We start from the raw sequence: 19,954 nt of genomic DNA on the forward strand, positions 1-19,954 counted from the left end.
ATCATTTCCACCTATCATATATCAACCTACTTCATCCAGATACTCTCAATTCGCACTTGTTTACCAAACTTATAGTGCCCAACCCTCTCACTACCAATCACCTCCCACTCGCCAAAATTTCCCTAGACCCAGGCCAAATTCTGACCGCAGACCTCCCAGACAATATACAGCCATCACTGAGCCAATTGAGCAGCTGTACGAGAGACTTAAAGCTACTGGTTATGTCTCCCCTATCCCTGCCATAACTCCAGAAAATCCTTCCCAGTGGGTCAACCCTAATAAGACCTATGCGTACCACTCCGGCATGAAGGGACATATTATTGATGAGTGCTGCTCGTTGAAAGACAAGATTCAGAATCTGATAAACAATAAGGTTATCATAGCAAAGGAGCCTGCTCCTAATGTCCGCAACAACCCTCTGCCCGATCACAAAGTTGGAGACATTCACATGATCGAGATCGAAGATGACTGGGACCCTAAGGGATCGATAGGATTGATTGCTGAGGGTGATGAGCCAAAGAAACCGGCAGTCACACTTAACCCAATCATGGTATAGAATCAGCCCTCCAAGGGTGATGAAGTAAATATGTCTTTACCTCTCGAATATGAAGCACCTTCTTCTACAAAGGTGCCCAGACCAATTGAGGTTGATTTTGGAGTCCCGAAGGCACCTGTATCTTTCGAAGTTGCTGTGTTACCGCCAAGGGCACCCATTCCTGTAGCAATGTCAGACATAACACCATCCCACTCAAATGCCATACCGTGGGATTACACAGCTGAGGCAAGAAGAAAAGGAAAGACTAAGACGGGGGAAGCAATTGCTGCGCAGGGTATAACCAGAATAGGCAGGGTTTACACTCCAGAGCACCTAGCTGAGTCCAGAAACCCTGGACGGACTATTGAAACTGGGACCGATGATCTTGGGAAAAAAATACAAGATAATGAGTATTCAGTCGTCGAGCAGTTGAACAAAATACCAGCCCAGATCTTCATCCTAGCTCTTATGCAGAGATCTGACGCACATAAAAACGCCTTGATGAAGATATTAAGCGAAGCTTATGTACCCAGCAACATAACTGGAGGCGAAATGGCAAATATGGTAGGGCAAGTATTGGAAAGCCACAAGATCACCTTCCACGAAGATGAGCTACCACCGGAAGGACTAAGTCACAATATGGCCCTGCACATCACCGTGTAGTGCGAGGATTACTTCATCACTAGAGTCTTGATCGATGGAGGCTCCAGCCTCAACATCTGTCCATTGATAACTCTCAGAACATTGGGAAAGAGCCTGCACGAGATCAAAGATGGGGCCATCAATGTCAAAGCCTTCGATGGGTCCCAAAGGTCCACTATCGGAGAAATCAGCCTATGTCTGCAAATGGGACCAACTTGGTTCGACATTGACTTTCAAGTGATAGATGTCCCAGCATCCTACAACTTGCTGTTGGGACGACCATGGATCCACACTGCTGGAGCGGTAGCATCGACCCTGCATCAAGCAGTGAAATTCGAGTGGAATCACCAAGAGGTGATTATTCATGGTAATGGTAGCAACCCCATATACAGCCGCCAGACCGTCCCAATGGTTGGAGGCAGAAGGAAAAAAGGTGGAGAAACATACCACCACATAGAGCGGGTCAACGCTGTAGACAAGGATAAATGGTGGGATAACAAGATTGAAAGTATCCTGAATTGGTATGGGTACGAACCTGGAAAGGGACTCGGCAAAAACCTCCAGGGAATCACCAAGCCCATCAAGCTGAAGGAACATGGTACTACATTTGGTTTGGGGTATGAATACACTTGGAGGAGTTCAATCACTTGTCACCACCATGGTGCGGTCCCTACTATCTATTGGAGCATCCGATACCTTGCCTGGAGCAGACTTTCCAGCCGACCGACATCATATACGGATCAGAAGAAGATGAAGCATTAGCAGCCATGAAGAATCTGTTCCTGGAGGACGATGATATGGATTGCTGTGTTATTTTCGAGGAGGAAGGCCCTTCTATACAAGCTGTGAACCGAGGAGAGCGCCTCAGCAATTGGTCAATCAGACCCACCAGGGCCCGGAAAGCTTCGGGGTAGCAAGGATAAACAAAAGCACCATGTATTACACTTTTACCTTTTACTAGATGATTTTATTCCCGCATTATCTTTAATTTTGAAAAGAGCTCTGATATTCAAAACATTTATGAACTCAATCTAAGCATTTCAATTTACTACATATCCCACTCTTATTATTTTTCTATCATTCACTTTATTTTTACACAGCATTACTATTACTTGCCTTGACGATAAACCAACGATTGTGACTAGCAATGAGACAACGCAACAAACAGATATGGATTCAGAAGAGGATGATATACCAAAAGAGGTCATCAGAGAGGTTGAGAATTTCGAGAATAGGCCTAAGTCTAACTTGGACAAAACTGAGGTCGTTAATCTGGGAGATACAAAGAATGTCAAAGAAACGCGCATCAGTGTTCACCTGTCACCATCAGAAAAGAAAGAATACACGAAGTTCCTAAAGGAATATGAAGACATATTCTCCTGGTCATATGATGACATGACTGGTCTCAGTACATCCATTGTAGCTCACAAACTGCCAACGGATCCAATATGTCCGCCGGTAAAGCAAAAGCTCAGGAAATTCAAACCCGACATGAGTTTGAATATCAAAGAAGAGGTTACCAAGCAAGTCAAAGCCAAGGTTCTCAGGGTGGTAGAGTATCCGACATGGTTAGCCAATGTCGTGCCAGTACCAAAAAAGGATGGGAAAGTTAGAGTTTGTGTCGACTACCGGGAGCTTAACCGGGCCAGTCCCAAAGACGACTTCCCCTTGCCTAACATACACATTCTAATTGACAACTACGCAAAGCATGAGTTGCAGTCCTTTGTTGATTGTTTCGCTGGGTATCATCAGATATGGATGGATGAGGAAGATGCAGAGAAAACGGCTTTCATCACGCCGTGGGGAATGTACTGTTACAAAATGATGCCATTCGGTTTGAAAAATGCTGGTGCCACCTATATGAGAGCCATGACCACCATCTTTCACGACATGATACACAAGGAGATCGAGGTATATGTCGATGATGTCATCATCAAATCCAAGAAAGCCAAGGATCATAGGGAAGACCTAAGAAAGTTCTTCAACAGACTAAGGAGGTACAATCTGAAACTGAATCCCGCCAAGTGTGCGTTCGGGGTTCCTGCTGGAAAATTATTGGGTTTCATCATAAGTCGAAGAGGAATAGAACTAGATCCATCAAAGGTCAAAGCTATCCAAGAAATACCACCGCCAAAGAACAAGAAGGACGTGATGAGTTTCCTAGGGAGACTCAACTATATCAGCTGGTTCATAGCTCAGTCCACGGTCATTTGTGAACCTATCTTCAGAATGTTGAAAAAGAATGCTGCTACCAAGTGGACGGATGATTGTCAGAAAGCTTTTGACAAAATCAAGGAATACCTGTCAACGCCGCCAGTCTTGGTTCCGCCTAAGCCAGGAAGACCCCGATTGCTTTACCTTGCGGTATTGGAGGGAGCATTCGGGTGTGTTCTGGGACAACATGATGAAACAGGGAGAAAGGAGCAAGCCATCTACTATCTCAGTAAGAAGTTCACACCATACGAGGCCCGATATTCCCTTTTGGAAAGCACCTGTTGTGCTCTGACTTGGGTCGCGCAGAAGTTAAGGCATTACTTCTGTGCTTACACTACTTATCTCATATCCAGAATGGACCCTCTGAAGTATATCTTCCAGAAGCCCATGCCCATTGGCAAGCTCGCCAAGTGGCAGATTCTACTAAGTGAATTCGACATTATTTACGTGACCCAAAAAGCAATCAAAGGGCAAGCATTGGTAGATCATCTCGCCGAGAATCCCGTGGACGGAGAATACGAGCCCCTAAAAACGTATTTCCCCGATGAGGAAGTATCTTTCATAGGAGAAGATATTGCAGAGTCCTATGATGGTTGGAGGTTGTTTTTCGACGGAGCAGCAAATTTCAAAGGAGTTGGCATAGGAGCAGTCCTAGTGTTAGAAACCGGTCAGCATTACCCGGTATCCACCAAGCTCAGGTTCCCTTGCACCAACAATATGGCCGAATATGAAGCCTGTATCTTGGGGCTCAAAATGGCCATTGACATGAACGTTCAGGAGTTGCTAGTGATCGGGGATTCGGACTTGCTCATACATCAGGTTCGAGAAGAGTGGGCAACCAAGAACTCTAAAATACTCCCCTACTTGCATCATATACAGGAGTTAAGGAAAAGGTTCACAAAGACAGAGTTCTAGCACGTCCCCAAAATCCAAAACGAGTTTGCTGACGCCTTAGCTACTTTATCATCCATGATCCAACATCCAGATACAAATTTCATTGATCCCATCCCAATAAAGATTCATGACCAACCAGCTTATTGCGCCCATGTTGAGGAAGAAGCGGATGGAAAACCATGGTTCCATGACATCAAGGAGTACTTGACAACAGGGGAATATCCAGAACTTGCCAACGCTACTCAGAAACGCACACTTCGTAGGTTATCCAGCAACTTCTTTCACAGTGGAGGAATCCTGTACAGAAGGACTCCCAATTTGGGTCTACTAAGATGTGTTGAAGCAAATGAAGCGTCCAAGCTATTGGACGAAGTGCATGCAGGGACCTGCGGGCCGCACATGAATGGTTTTGTCTTAGCAAAGAAGATACTTCGGCAGGATATTTTTGGATGATTATGGAAACAGACTGTATCCGGTATGTTCGTAGATGCCATCGCTGTCAGATACATGCTGATATGGTAAAGGTGCCTCCAAATGAGCTCATTGCAACAAGTTCACCATGGCCATTCGCCGCTTGGGGAATGGATATTATTGGACCAATCGAGCCTGCCGCATCAAACGGGCATAGGTTTATTCTAGTGGCAATTGATTACTTCACCAAATGGGTCGAAGCAGCATCTTATAAAGCAGTAACCAAGAAAGTCGTGGCAGATTTCGTCCGCGACCGCATTGTTTGTCGGTTTGGAATTCTGGAATCAATCATCACTTATAATGGTTCCAATCTCAATAGCGACTTGAAGAAAGCAATGTGCGAAACATTCAAAATCAAACACAAGAGATCTACAGCCTACAGGCCTTAGATGAATGGAGCTGTTGAGGCAGCCAACAAGAATATCAAGAAGATACTAAGAAAGATGATTGAAAAGCACAAACAATGGCATGAGAAATTATCATTCGCCGTATTGGGATACCGCACCACAGTCCGCACATCGACCGGAGAAACTCCCTACATGCTGGTTTATGGTACAGAGGCAGTCATCCCCACCGAGAAAGAGATTCCTTCCTTAAGGATCATACAAGAAGCGGAGCTGGACGATGCAAAATGGGTAAAAGGTCGCTACGAGCAGTTGGCCCTCATAGATGGAAAAAGGATGAATGCAGTTTGCTATGGTCAGTTGTATCAGAACAGAATGTCCAGAGCCTTCAACAAAAGAGTTAAACCAAGGAAGTTTACACCGGGACAGCTGGTGTTGAAGAAAATATTCCCACATCAGGACGAGGCCAAAGGGAAGTTCTCTCCCAAATAGCAGGGTCCGTACATGGTTCATCGGGTTCTAACTGGAGGAGCCCTTATTCTTGCAGAAATGGATGGAGAAGTCTGGCCAAAGCCAATCAATTCAGATGTAGTGAAACGATATTATGTATAACCACTTATGATTCCCTTTATGATGTAATTTGAACTACGCCTGACCTAATTCCCGTTTAAGAGGGGATACGTAGGCAGCCCTATGGGTTTGGTCTCAATTTAATAAAAATTCCATTTTCCCCCGCTGTTGGAACTGGGGCAGAATTTTGAGGAGGACCCTCAAAATTCCGAAGTTGATTTTAGTCCATGCATTGCCAGGAACGCCGGTCCAGTAAACTGGGGTAGAATTTTGAGGAGGACCCTCAAAATTCTGAAGATAATTTCTTTTAGTCATTCAGCACGGTCGTCGGAAATGTCCGCTCAGCAAACTGAGGCGGAATTTTGAGGAAGACTCTTAAAATTCCGGAGCAAAAGAGGTTGCAATGTCTTGAACCACGTCGCAGTCATTGGTTCATCTAAAGAAAGCTATTTTCGATTATATATTTACGTTATATTTACTAAATCATGCATAACTATTATCCGGATTGCTATTGTTTAGCGACGCTGCCCCAATGACGCACAACGCCAAAAGCCCGGGGAAGACGAACTAACCTTTTCCCCTTACAGAACTCACGATTTTTTTTGGATGCAGGTAGTCGACTTGCAGTATCGTTAAATATATTTATGTACGCATACTTTCCCAAGAATGCAACTTCTCAAAATCATCACTTGCCCGCAATTGCTATCCGCACACAATCTCCCCAGCAGTCATCCTCCATCTGCATATCTTTGCATCTGCATAAGGCTACTCTTCTTCCTTTCGAGACTAAGCTCTGTCTCCATCTGTATTTTTGCATAAGGCTACTCTTCTGCCTTTCGAGACTAAGCTCTGTCTCCATCTGCATTTTTGCATAAGGCTACTTTTCCGCCTTCCGAGGTTAAGCTCTACCTCCATCCTGCATTGCATAAGGCTACTCTTTTGCCTTTCGAGACTAAGCTCTGTCTCCATCTGCATTTTTGCATAAGGCTACTTTTCTGTCTTCCGAGGTTAAGCTCTACCTCCATCCTGCATTGCATAAGGCTACCTTTCTGCCTTCCGAGGTTAAGCTATATCTCCATCTGCATTTTTGCATTGCATAAGGCTACCTTTCTGCCTTCCGAGACTAAGCTCTGTCTCCATCCTACATGGCTGAAATATCGCCACTTTATTTTCTTGCATGGCTGAAATATCGCCACATTATTTTTTTTTGCACAGCTGAAATACCGCCACCTTTTATTTACGTCTTGCATCGGCTGAAATACCGCCACCTTTTATTTATGTCTTGCATCGGCTGAAAAGATCGCCACCTTCTACATTTCATGGGCTGAAAGATCGCCGAATTGTCTAAAGGCGTCATTGTTCGGAGGCACCATTCGCATAGCCCGAGAACGCCATGCCATGGCCCGAAGACCCCATTTTATCTTTTGCATATCATTATTCAAAGGCATCATAGTTCGGAGGCATCATTCTCATAGCCCGACAACATCATTTCATAGCTTGAGAATCCTTTACCATACGCTTCATGGCCCAGGACATCATGGTCTAAGAACGTCATCCTAACCGTCCTAGGACAACATTCATGGTCCGATGGGAACTTGCATCACGTTTAAATTTACGCACGATATACGCTCGTATTGTTTACTTGCAAGTACACCGGCTGGCAACGGCCGTCTCAGCAGGAGCAATCTCGCTCCAGCTCCCGCAGCCTATCAGTTTTCAGAAACCTCTCTTAGACTAAAACATCACATTCGACCATCGGCATATTCCGTGAATGGTTCCTGAACTACATATGACCTGATTCCTGTAATACCAGGGATATGTAGGCGGCTCAAGAGCTAGAGCTCGGTCAAAACTCTTTGCAAATCGTTTCTTTCGGTCAAAATTGGCCATCTTATCTTTACCCGACAACTCTTTCATCCTTCCCGGCTAAAGAGGGGCAGCTGTTGATACCCAATTTTTCCCTATGTATTTTTATATACTCAAAATAAGTTTAAAATAACATATACATGCATACATAAGCATGCCCAAGAGTTTCAGTATTAATCACTAATTTTTAAGATTTTTAAAATCAATGTATTGTCTATTTTTAGCAGTACAAAATTCAATAATTATTTCCAAAATTATCATTTTGGTGAATAACTTATTTTATTCTCATATTTATACCAAAATATAATTAACGTGATTTTTTTGCATATTTTTACAAATTCATTTGATATTTTTTAAGCTAAATTGCATAAAATTGCAATTATGGCCTATATTACGATTAATAGCGTTTTGCGATCATAAAATCATTTCCAGTATTTTTAGATTAATATTTATATACCATTAATTAGCTCAGTGCTTTTAATCTGTTTTTAAAATTATTTTTACTATTTTTAATAAATAAAAAGGGTAAAACAGGCTATTTAACATGTAGCCTCAGTTTATTTCAATTATAGCCCCATTACATTTCGATTTTAGCCTAAAAATTGACCCAATTTCAACTCAAATTCGGACGACCCAATTCTTATTTTTACCCGACCCCTGACCTGTTATCCAACCCGCCCAACCCTTCTTTTAATCCAGGTCGTTGATCATTTTGATCAACGGCCACGATTTCCCCTTTCCTTTTTTAATCCGCCCACACCCCTAACCCTAACTCATTTCACTCAAACTGCCGCCTCTAAACACTCTCCTCTCTCAAACTCTCTCCAAGGTTCTCGAAACCCTAATCGTCTTCTACTTCAAGCTCACTGGAATCCATGGCCTCTCAGGCCATGGATGGCTTAAACTCGTCTCCATTTGCTCTTATACGTTTGGTGTTCGAAGATTCGAGGTCTGACCTCGGTGGTGTCCGTTCAGATCTCTACAGATCCTAGGTTCTAGGGCCCTTGCCGATCTTGCTCCGGCACATCCAGGCCTCAGGAGCCTGATTCCTCACCTCTTCGACTCAAGATCTGATTTTTCTTCCAAAGCCTTTCTCATTTCTAGGGTTTCTCCGAAACCCTAAGCTATTCGAGGTTCTTTCTCTGTTTATTTGCTTAGATCTATGCTTTACTCGACATTTAAAGTGTTTTCCCAAAATTTTCTTTTCAAAATCGTTTGTCTTCGATTTAGGGTTTCTGAAAGGGTTTTCAAAAAAATATCTTTCTGATTCTTCTTCTTCTTCTTTTCTTTATGTGTGTTTGTATATATCATGCTCGTGTGACTTTTGTTTTACTACGCATGTATTGTCCTTCTACTTTTCTTTTATACATGTTACTCCTGTTAATCCTTGTTTTGTTTCCCTTACTCTTCTACTATATGTGCTTGCTGTTGAGTTCTTTGATTTTACTCTGCTTACGTTCTTGCTAAACATGTTTCCTCTGTTTTAATTTAAGTCTGTATCACCTCTTCTTTTCCGAACTTCTTTCTCCAATATGTTCTCTATGACCTCATGCCTATTTGTTTCTCATGATTCTGAACCTCTCTTTGATTAAACTCCCTTCTATATAACTTCTTTATTCACATGCTCGAGTGCTTTATATATGAGAGTTCTTCTTTCAAAAGGATTTTTCCAACTATTGATTGATTCTGAATTCCTTTTAATAAGGTTTGATTGATTACTATTGATTTTTCTCTAATTGAATCTTCTTTATCTATTCCTGACTTGGTTTATTTGAGCAAGGCCTGTAATTTTGATTTTCTTCGTTGTTTAATTGATTCTCTTGCCTTACTTTTACAAACCGTGTACTACTAAAATTTTTCCTTAAATAACTCATGTGTATTTACCCTTCTTGTGCTACTTTGAAAGTTTTAACTCAAAATTTCCTTCCTTAATTGTCTTCTGCCCGTTTAAAATCAGAATCCCTTAGTTGTAGGGGGATTCTATGTGATTGATTGCAAATTATTTTCTTACCTTTTCTCACTCGTTTCTCTATAGTATACAGGGACTGCCCTTCTTCACTTTTAAAACAAGACCTGGACTTCGAAAGAAAGTAGAACTTTACACTGCATACTCACAATCCAATATTTTTCATAACACACACACACTTTCAACTCAACACTTTTGCACTACAGACTTCACAGTTTCACAATCTCACTTCTCTTCTAGACTCATCGTATTCTGACTGCTTGTTTACACTTTGGATTTACAAGGCTGCTACTTTCTTCTTACTTGTTTCTTTAAGACTGGTATGTTCTAGTTTTAGTTTCAGCATCATCCCAATGTGTTTACTTACAGCCTTTGCATCTATGCTTACTTTACTGTCTATATGGAGTTAAATGTTTAACAGACATGCTAATTTCTTTTACCTGTTTCTGCTATGAGTCCCTACCCCTATTCCCTTCTATATGCTTGAGTTAAGTCCTTGGCCTGGCAGTATCCTAATTGCTTTCCAGACCTTGGCTTGATCCACAATGGATCCTAACTCTCAATGTTCGACCAGCAAGCTGGTCAGGGGCGTGCCAGCATCCCAATTGTTGGGCACGACCACTAGCTTGCCTTGGTTTTCTCTGATTCCCTTTCCCCTTTTTGCACTTACACCTATTCCTAGAATCCTAAGTTTTACCCCTCTCTTTTGAGCCTTGCCTTGGGACCTTGAGTTCCCTCTAACTTGGACATCTGAGAATTGGCATTTCTACACTGCACTATAATCTAATTCTGTAATATCTGGGGTGTAAGCACTGCCTGGAGTTCTTGAAACTCCTTGGATCTCTGAAGCACATTAGGTAAGAGAAGGCTTTGAAAATCTGGATCTCGTAAGTGGTTCAATCTCATATTGTTAGATACCAAGTCTGAATTAGGCTGCTCGGATGTAGCTGTAATTTCTGATGTATTTTTTCATTTCTGTCTTATTTTTCGGTTTGTAATAATTTGAATAAACTCGGGGATCTAGTGAAAAGGGGAGGGGTTTACTTTTATGCGTAAGGGTAGAAAACATGCCTATAGGGTGTTATTCTAATTTCTGCAATTCCACGCGTAGTTATCATGCCTATAGATTCCTATATTTCTATGCAAACGCTATTAGGCAAACAGTTAGGCTTAATAATAAAAGTCGTACATAAATATCATGTTCATAGGGCTCCTGTTCAGTTTGGAAAGGTATTAATCAGTAATTTGTAGAAAGCATGCCTATAGGGAATCTTGGATATAAACAGTCTTACTTGTTTAAAGCTTTACCCGACTTCTGAACTCGCAAATCCTTTTCTAAAAAACTCGATAAAGCTGGCAGACCCTTTTTCTAAAATCAGTCCGTATTTCTTTTACCATCTCTTTTCCTGACAAAATTTGATAAACTCTTTTTTTTTAAGTTGGTAAACGTTTTTCTATAATAAATCAATACCTTCTCTGAAATTCACTTTTACTCTGTCAAAGACCAACAATTCTTTTATCAGTTTGTTTTCAAAATCAGTAGTTCTATTTCAACACATAGACAAAGGTTGATTAACTAACTGGATCAGTCTGAGGCAACTGCATTCGGGTGAACCTAATGCGGACTTCTTGTCTAACAGTATATGTTTAATCAGTCCGCTTATCACTTTAATTTTTTTTAAGACCAAACCAGTACGTGCAAGACATGCTAAACTATATGTTGTTATTTAAGGAGGTTTACTTGAGCGCTATTTGCTTACATGCTTTCCCATACCTGTATTATATGTTTTGAATGTCGCCTTAGTATTTTATCCTTTGAAACTTTTCTCAAAAAGCCCTTTCCCTTTAGGATTAGTAGTCTTAAATGCCTCCGGGACTGATAGGATTGGGACGGATACTAGCATGCAATAAGTGACGATACCATTTGCGCTTTAATACCTTAACAGGGTAGGGAGGGTAGAATATGGATATGATGACCGGTGCGCTAATATCACGTGCGACCCCTCTTCTGAGGAGTGATTGCTGGATATTGCATTGAAGTGATCCATATTAATCATAAACCTAGGACCCCTTTCCCTTTATGTGCTTTCAACTTTTCAAATCTTTTTATAAATTTCTGTCCTCTTTACTTACCTTCAAAAGTTTTTGATCTAATCGCAATGCCCTATGTAAGTCCTTATTTGAGCTTTGTTTGTTTACTTGTAAAGTCACAATTGTAACATGGTCGGGAACCACACTAGTGGATCTTGAGGGGTGCCTAACACCTTCCCCTTAAGATATTTTCTAGACCTTACCCGAACTCTGGTTTTCATCTCAAACCCTTCTAAAAGTGTCCTAATGCACTATAATCATTAGGTGGCGACTCTTCAAAAAACTCCAAAACCCAATTCTTGAAAGGGAATAGAGTTGTCCTCCCCAATGTCGTATACCCGATTTCTAACCCCCAATAGGGGAGGCGGAGGAAAAAGGGGGCGTCGACAATAAGCATGAAAATTTAAGAAAAATTAGTGGTAAATTGGGGGTTAGGGCTTGACTAATTAGAGACTTTTGAGTGATGATTTGAGGGACCATTTGAGGTCCGATTTTGGTACTTTTGGTATGACCGAACTCATGAGAGTGTGAGGATTCTGGAAATGTAAATCTTACCTGATTCCGAGACGTGTACCCGAGGGGCATTTTGGTTATTTTACCTAATTTTGCGTATTAGCTTAGAATTTCTTTGTAGAATCAATTATTTGAAGTGTTATTTACATTATGCAATTGAATTGAATAGATTTGGGACATTTGGAGTCGAGTACTCGTGGGAAGAGCGTGGTTTCATATTGATTTGAGCTGGTTCGAGATAAGTGGCTTGCCTAACCTTGTGGGGGGACCTTCCCTTAGGATTTGGTATATTTGATAATTGAAATGCCTTGTACGTGAGGTGACGAGTGCGTACTTGAGCTAATTGATGGAAATCCGATTTTCTTTAAGAAACTTTAATTGTGTTCCTTTTTCCTGTCTTATACTACTTGCAATTTAAGCATGTTGTTAACCTAGAAAAGCATGTTTAACTGACTTAATTGCTTACTTGTTTAAAGTGTCTTAATTGTATTATGTGAAGCATGTTAGGTTAGAATTACCTGTTTACTTGGTACGAAATTGGGCTTTAATGTGTATTCCTTATGTTGTTGCTGCGTGTTTTACTTTGGGACTACGGGACGTCATCCCGGGACATCCCCTGCACGTATTTATGATTTGAGCTGAGTTGCGGGATACTGAGAGATCCCTAGCATGTATATTGAGGATACCAAGAGATACCCAGGATACCAAGAGATCCCTAGCATATAATGAGGATACAGAGAGATCCTCGGGATTCCAAGAGATCCCTAGCATATATTGAGGATACCGAGAGATCCTCGGGATACCAAGAGATCCTTGACATATATTGAGGGTACTAAGAGATCCTCGTGATACTGAGAGATCCCTGGTTATTTCCTTGTGTCTGTTTTTGCCTCTGTTTTATTTATTGAATTCCTCGTCTTTCTATATTAAATTATTATTGTTAGCTTTCAGCTGTACTGCTTATCTTATACTGCCACACCTTATATATTTATTTTAACTCAGTAGGGCCCTGAACTTCCTCGTCACTACCCGACCGAGGTTAGGCTTGGCACTTACTGAGTACCATTGTGGTGTACTCATGCCCCCTTTCTGCGCATGTTTTTCATGTGCAGATCCAGGTACTTTGACTCAGTCCTATCACCCTTGAGCCGAGGTGACTGCTCCAGAGACTTCGAGGTATATCTGCTGCGTCCGCAGATCGAGGAGTCCCTTTTCATTCTATCTTGTAGTGATAGCCCTTCTATTTTCTTATGTTGATGTAGACATTCCGGAGTTAGAGCATTTTTATTATATTCGTAGCTTGTGATTCATGAGTTTCCAGGTTTTGGGAAAAACTGTATTACTTTATGAGAGTTGGTACTGTGTATACTGAGTGGCACTTTCAAATGCTATTTTATTACACTATTTCTGTTTAAAATTATTTTTTTTTCTTCCGCAAGTTTGGTTTATCTTCCGCATTTAGGCTTACCTAGTCGTAGAGACTAGGTGTCGCCACGATGGTTCATGGAGGGCGAACCGGGGCCATGACATTATATCTGCTCCTTCGTTAAACAACTGAAACAGTAAAGTGCGGAATTAAATACACAGAAGCTTTTTACGTGAAAACCCTCTTTTCTCAAGGGAGTAAAAACAATGACTCGCCTTTGGGATATCTCACAAAAACTTTACTAAAACAACGAGCAATTTTAGGTTACAAACACTTATAACCTAATAGATTAAATTCTTGCCACTTGATTGCCTACAACCACTCTGATTATAGCAAAATGCTCAAGGTAACTCTAGCCTAACACTTGAATTCTCTCACAGAGAAAAACCTCTTGAAATGCTTATTATATAAGTAAATAAGATTACAACTCAATAAACCTAATACAATGAACTAGACTAAGTACAATGAATTTGATATTGTATCAAAGGAACAAGTTCTTTAGTCTGGTTCTTCTGCACATTCCAGCCTTCAATATCCACTTCTTTCTTACTTTTCTCTCAATTTACTCTGAAATAATAATGGAAGTGTGTGCCTGAAATGAGGTAAACTTGGACTACATATAGGTGACACGTTAGTAGCATAAAAAGTTCAAATCATAAAAGGGAACAAATAATAAGAGACCTACTTCATAAAGAACTTACCATATATGATCACATGGTTTTCCTTTTTTGTTTACCACTCTAATTCTAACTCTTTTCCAGCAAAATACCTGTTTAATTTCTACCAATTTCATGAAAAATATATCATTTATAGATCTCCCTTCTAACCCTAGAGAATAAAGAAAGTATATGAAATATATGATTCTTTTCTTAAAATAAATTCACTTTTAACTCTACTTCCTTACAAACTTGGTCTTCAAGTTAACAATAAAGATTTACCAAAATTCTCTATTATTTAGGTGGCTAATAGGTCATAAAATACGAAATAAGATAATATCTCTCTCAAAAAATAAATCCTACTCCCGCTAGGATTAAGTGCCAGCACTCTGCAAGACCAACTCAGCAGGAACATGTCCCTAATATATCTGCCATGTTTGTTAATCATCAAATCTAATTTCCAATAATTTTTTCCTATTTGATGATGAGAAACAAGAGTCCTTTCCAGCAATATTGGACTATACTAACTTTGTGTAAAAGTTACTGCCTTAAAAGAACCTTCAGCTACTACTATGAGAACTTGATTCTCAACACATGTTCACTGGATACAATTGTTAATCATCAAAACCCAATTCTTAACAATTTATCCCTTTTTGATGATGACAAACAGATATACCCAAAAGCCCATATGATCCATGCATGATCAACCCAATCAAACCACATACAACACATGAGAACATGAGTATATGAAACTTAGCTAACCTAGATTTTTCGTTCCACTTTTGTGCAAATCTCAATCTTCCCCCTTTTGGCATCATAGAATATATCAATATCTAATAGTATGTCAAACATGTAGCAAGAGTTTAATATCAATCCTATGGCCGTTGGGGCTATACAACAAACAATCAAGTTAAACACTCTCAAGAACATTAATCTAACGATACTAGCCATCAAAAGTAGTAAAATCAAAGCAAGCGGGAATTACATTAAACAAAAACCAATTGTAATGTAACAGTTAAGCACTACAACATCAAAATAGAACTAAAAAGCATGAATTTTAAACAAAAGACTACAAGATCAAAAATGAATTGAACTTATTTCATAGGAAAAAGTGTAAAGGACCAGGTTCAAGGGTTTTAGGAATTATGAAAAGTTTTTCTTTTATCCTTTTTCAACTGCAGTAATAATTCCTCCTTTTACCATTTTGGTTTCAGTTAACTTGAACAATACCATATTCACCTTCTTCTTTTTAGTCTTCTTTTTTTCTTTTTGGAAGAGGTGTCGAGGAACTGATTTTTCTTCATTTGATTCCCTCTTTATCGATACACAATACATAGAGCTTTTGCACAAGTGTAAGGTATTCACCTTCCATTCATTGCAACCCTTTAAATGGCTAGGCATATAATTTTTCAATATATTCAAAATCAGACAGCATTCACTATTTTGTGCAAACACATATTCTTCCCCTTGTTTTTTTTATTTTTTTTCCAATCATAAGTTCCAGCTCCCCCTTAGTATGTGCATCATTTTCTATGCATTTAGATCAATTCTCTTTATGAACCTCAACTTTTGATTCTCCCTTTGTATTTGCATCTTTTCTCCTGTCATGTTTTATGGCTGACAATGTTTAAGATGCGTGTGAGGCTGGAGCTTAAAAAATTATTAACGTTCTGGGTAGAGGATGCATTTTAAGTGGAGTTTAGACTAGACTACATAGCTTCTGCAAGCAGAACATGAATTTACTTTAGAGTGAGTAAATGCATACCTGAACAGTGATGAACCAGGTTCTTCTGCTTGTTTTTTCCCAACCTCCAATGACTCTCCATCTTTGATAATAAGGATAACATTATTAGACCATTGTCAGAACTGTTATATCTTGGTTTGAGTGCATACTTTTTACATTATAAAACTAGGAAAGACATTTAAGCTATTTTAGCATACATCAAATACAAATCATACTTAGCCATGAATATGTGTGCTCGTGAATATTTTCTTACTTGAAGCTTGATTAATAATAATATCCATTTCAAAGTCATCATCATCCACATTCTTCTCAATTAAAGCATCAAATTTATCAAAAAAATTAGGGAAAATGCATAAGTACCCCTGACCTATACCCAAATTTCCAACTACACACTCTACCTTAGCGGGATTTTATTACCCCCTAAACTATTTTAAAGTAGAATTATTTGCACCCTTAAAGGTGACGTGGCAGAGCGTGTGTATTTCACTCTCCTTAGAAGAGTGAGAAGCAAGAAAAATGATTTTCATATTTTTATATATGCTTTTTTACTATTTTTTCTTACTTTTTTTTTCATTTTCCTTTTTCTTTGTTTTTTTCTTTTACTTCTTTTTTCGTTTCTTCTCTAATTCCGGTGGATATTCATTCACCGACGACTTTGTCTAACCGTTTTTCTTTCATTTATTCTGTTTTTCTTTTTCCTCTTTCTATCCTTTTCACACAATAATAAAACTCTCAAAAAGATCTGTTCATAAGCAAAGCAAAATACACTCAGATTTGGGAGGAAAAATTCATCATCAGAAAATCTTCCCACGCAGGAAAAAATTGAGGTATTGAAATTTTAACTGGAAAAAGTCTTCTCAGCTTATATTATTGGTGCGTGATATCAAGAAACGACGGCAAAATAACACAATCCATCCAAACATTATATTCATCAAACGATACAATACAATACAATATGATACGATACATTATGAAACGATATGTAACAACCATCCAAACAAGCTGTTAGACAACTAGTCAACTAGTAGTGATAATTTTTTTAAAAAGAAAACAATTCCACCCCCCTCCCCCACCCCCTCTTGTACTTTCAGAATCTTTAATTTCTTTAAGCAATATATTAACTACAAGTTGAATTAGATAAAACGTGGCCGGCGCATGAAATTATTGATAGTAGGTTTGGATTAGAGTCTTGGTTTTTTTAATGACAAGTCACCTCAACCTTCCACCGAAAATCTGTTACCTTATATCATCAATACTGAATAATTTTTCCCACTAAAAATGAGATAAGATCGAAAGAAATCAGCCAATATTTTGCGAAAATTTTATACTTAAAACGATTGATTGGACTCTAGGTTTGAAGGATAAGTTATGAATCCATACGATTAGGGAACAAGCTGAGAGTATATCAGAAATAGTCTTTCTACCTTAAAGGCAGGGGTAATGTCTGCCTACATACTACCCTCCTCAAACCCCACTTGTGAGACAATATTGAGTTTGTTGTTGTTGTATACGGTAGAGAACAAATATTAAATAACTCATTTTTTCAATAACAAAACCAAACTAAACTTGTCTTTTGCCTTCACATCTAATTGTGGTAAGTTTTATATATATATATGTAACACAAAATCAAGTAGTGATCATAGTAGGAGGAGGTCCATCTGGAATTGCAACAGCTGCATGTCTAAGAAAACTCTCAATCCCTGTCATAATTCTTGAAAAAGAAGATTGTTATGCTTCCATATGGAATAAATATTCATTTGATCGTCTTAATCTTCATTTGCCTAAACAATTATGCCAACTTTCATATATCCCTTTTCCCACCTCATATCCTATTATATTTCAAGAAAAAAATTCATTCAATATTTAGATGACTATGTTTCATGTTTCAACATTGGTCCATCAATATTGTATGATGTTGGGCATATTTCTATATGTTTTGATGTTACTTTACCCATGTTTTAACCGCTTTTTGTTGCTATTTGGTGTTAAACATGCCCAACATGGTTTAATTATTGGTTTTATGACTAATGGAGTTGTGTGTGATGATTTAGGGTGTTTAGAGTGCAAAAATATGAAGAAAAGATGTTCCAACTAGAGGAGAAGAGGTTGGATGCGTCGCATCCAACCTTGGGAAGAAGGTTACTTGGTGCACCCCTTAGAAGTGAAGTCGGCCCATAGCATCCCCATAGCCCGCACCTGGGCAAAGCTGAGATGGAGCAACCTACCATGCGAAGCTGAGAAGCGGAGGACGATGTGGATGCAAAGCATCCACCCCAACATCAATCCCTGAAGTAGATTCGGACTAGGATTAGGAGAACTTTGGCCCACGACTTTTGTACGCAATATATAAGCCAAAAAACACCTCTTTTAGGTCATCTAACATATTGGGAGAGGAGAAAAAGCCACGACAAAGCTTGGGAACCACGGAATTCGTCTTGAGTTCTTACTTTTTCCTTCTTTTATTGATTTTTATGTATTCATGGGAATTACTTGAAATTGTTACCATGAGCATGTGTGGCTAAGAACCCTATTGTTCTAGGGTCATTGGTGAAACATGAATGTTGATGTTTGAAGTTTAATTTGACGAAGTTGATTTTATCATATTGGATTGTTTATTTAATTTTGTTCTCAATTATTTTGCTGAGTAGCTAACAGTGAAATACTATCTACGAATCTAGAGTTAAACTCGAAAGTGAGAATTCTATATTGCATATAGAATTAAATAGAGCAAGTTCTTGAACCCGGACATCGGGGAACAGATTCACAATTAAGATAGACATATACCTAATTGTCTTGATTGGTTGAAATACAGGAAGTGTAAATACATTTTTGTTAATCTTAATTCCATAGACATATAGGCATTAAGTTAGGTTGAATAGGCGAGTAAGAATTCGACAGATTCTTATGAGCAATATCAACCCTGTCAATCAACAATCCAAATAAATTAATTAGTCATTCTGATCTAAGAACACAACACGATTGTTAGATAACCCGTGACCCTGGAATATTCTCTCCTACTGATTGTTATTTGAAATTGCTATTTGTTCGGTTGATTTCTAGTTAATTCATTGCTTGATAGTCTTAGGTAGTAAATTAGTGACTTCTATATTTTGTGAAAAATCTGTTGAATCGATAAGTTAATTGAGTTTGAATCAGTCAATAGTTAATCACAAGTCTTCGTGGGAAAGATACTCTACTCACTACTTTATTACTTGATGATCGCGTACATTTGCATGAGTGTTTTTGGTCACAACAAGTTTTTGGCGCCGTTGCCGAGGACTTAGAAATTAGCTACTTGACTGAATTGAGCTTTCATTAGTTATTTATTCAAGTTTTAATTTTCAGTTTACCTTATTTGTGTTAACACAGACTCTTCTCTTGAATGCAGAGGAGTAGAAGCCCAAACAATCTCCTTCCTCCTGATCTTGAAATTGAACGAACACTTCACAGAGTGAGGAGGGAAGTCGAAGCTAGAACTAGAATTGAAAGAGAGTTGGACATCGTAGTTCAACCACAGCCAATAGAGATGGCAGGTAATGCAGAGCATGCAGTGATAGAAGCCGCAAGGCTCAATCTTGCTAATATGACTCAGGCTATTGTGAAGCCTGAGATCACAGGGCATTTTGAACTCAAATAGTACTTGGTACAACTGATTCAGTCCATAGGGCAATATGTGGGTTTATCTCATGAAGATTCGCAGAGGCACATTAAAAATTTCTTGGAAATTATGGATACCTACAATTATCCAAACGTTTCCAAGGACTATGTTAGGCTGACACTTTTTCCCTTTTCACTGTTGGGGGAAGCTAAGGAATGGTTGCAAAAGGAGCCTGCGAACTTAATCCACACTTGGGATGATCTAGCACGGAAATTCTTAATCAAGTTTTTCCCCACTAAGAAGACAAAGTCATTGAGGAGTCAGATTCTTGGGTTCAAACAACAGGATGGCGAGACAGTTTGCCAAGCGTGGGAAAGATACTAGAAGCTACTCAGAGATTGCCCACATCATTGTCAGACTGATG

General features: G+C 39.2%; 1 pseudogene; it reads left to right on the top strand.

Moving 5' to 3' along the window:
• The first annotated feature begins 586 nt into the window (after positions 1 to 586).
• Positions 587 to 19,954, top strand: part of LOC142174678 (putative indole-3-pyruvate monooxygenase YUCCA10) — a 345,285-nt pseudogene continuing 325,917 nt past the window's right edge.

The sequence above is a fragment of the Nicotiana tabacum genome, chromosome 3 (assembly GCF_000715075.1).
Source record: "Nicotiana tabacum cultivar K326 chromosome 3, ASM71507v2, whole genome shotgun sequence".
NCBI classification, from domain to species: Eukaryota; Viridiplantae; Streptophyta; class Magnoliopsida; order Solanales; family Solanaceae; genus Nicotiana; species Nicotiana tabacum.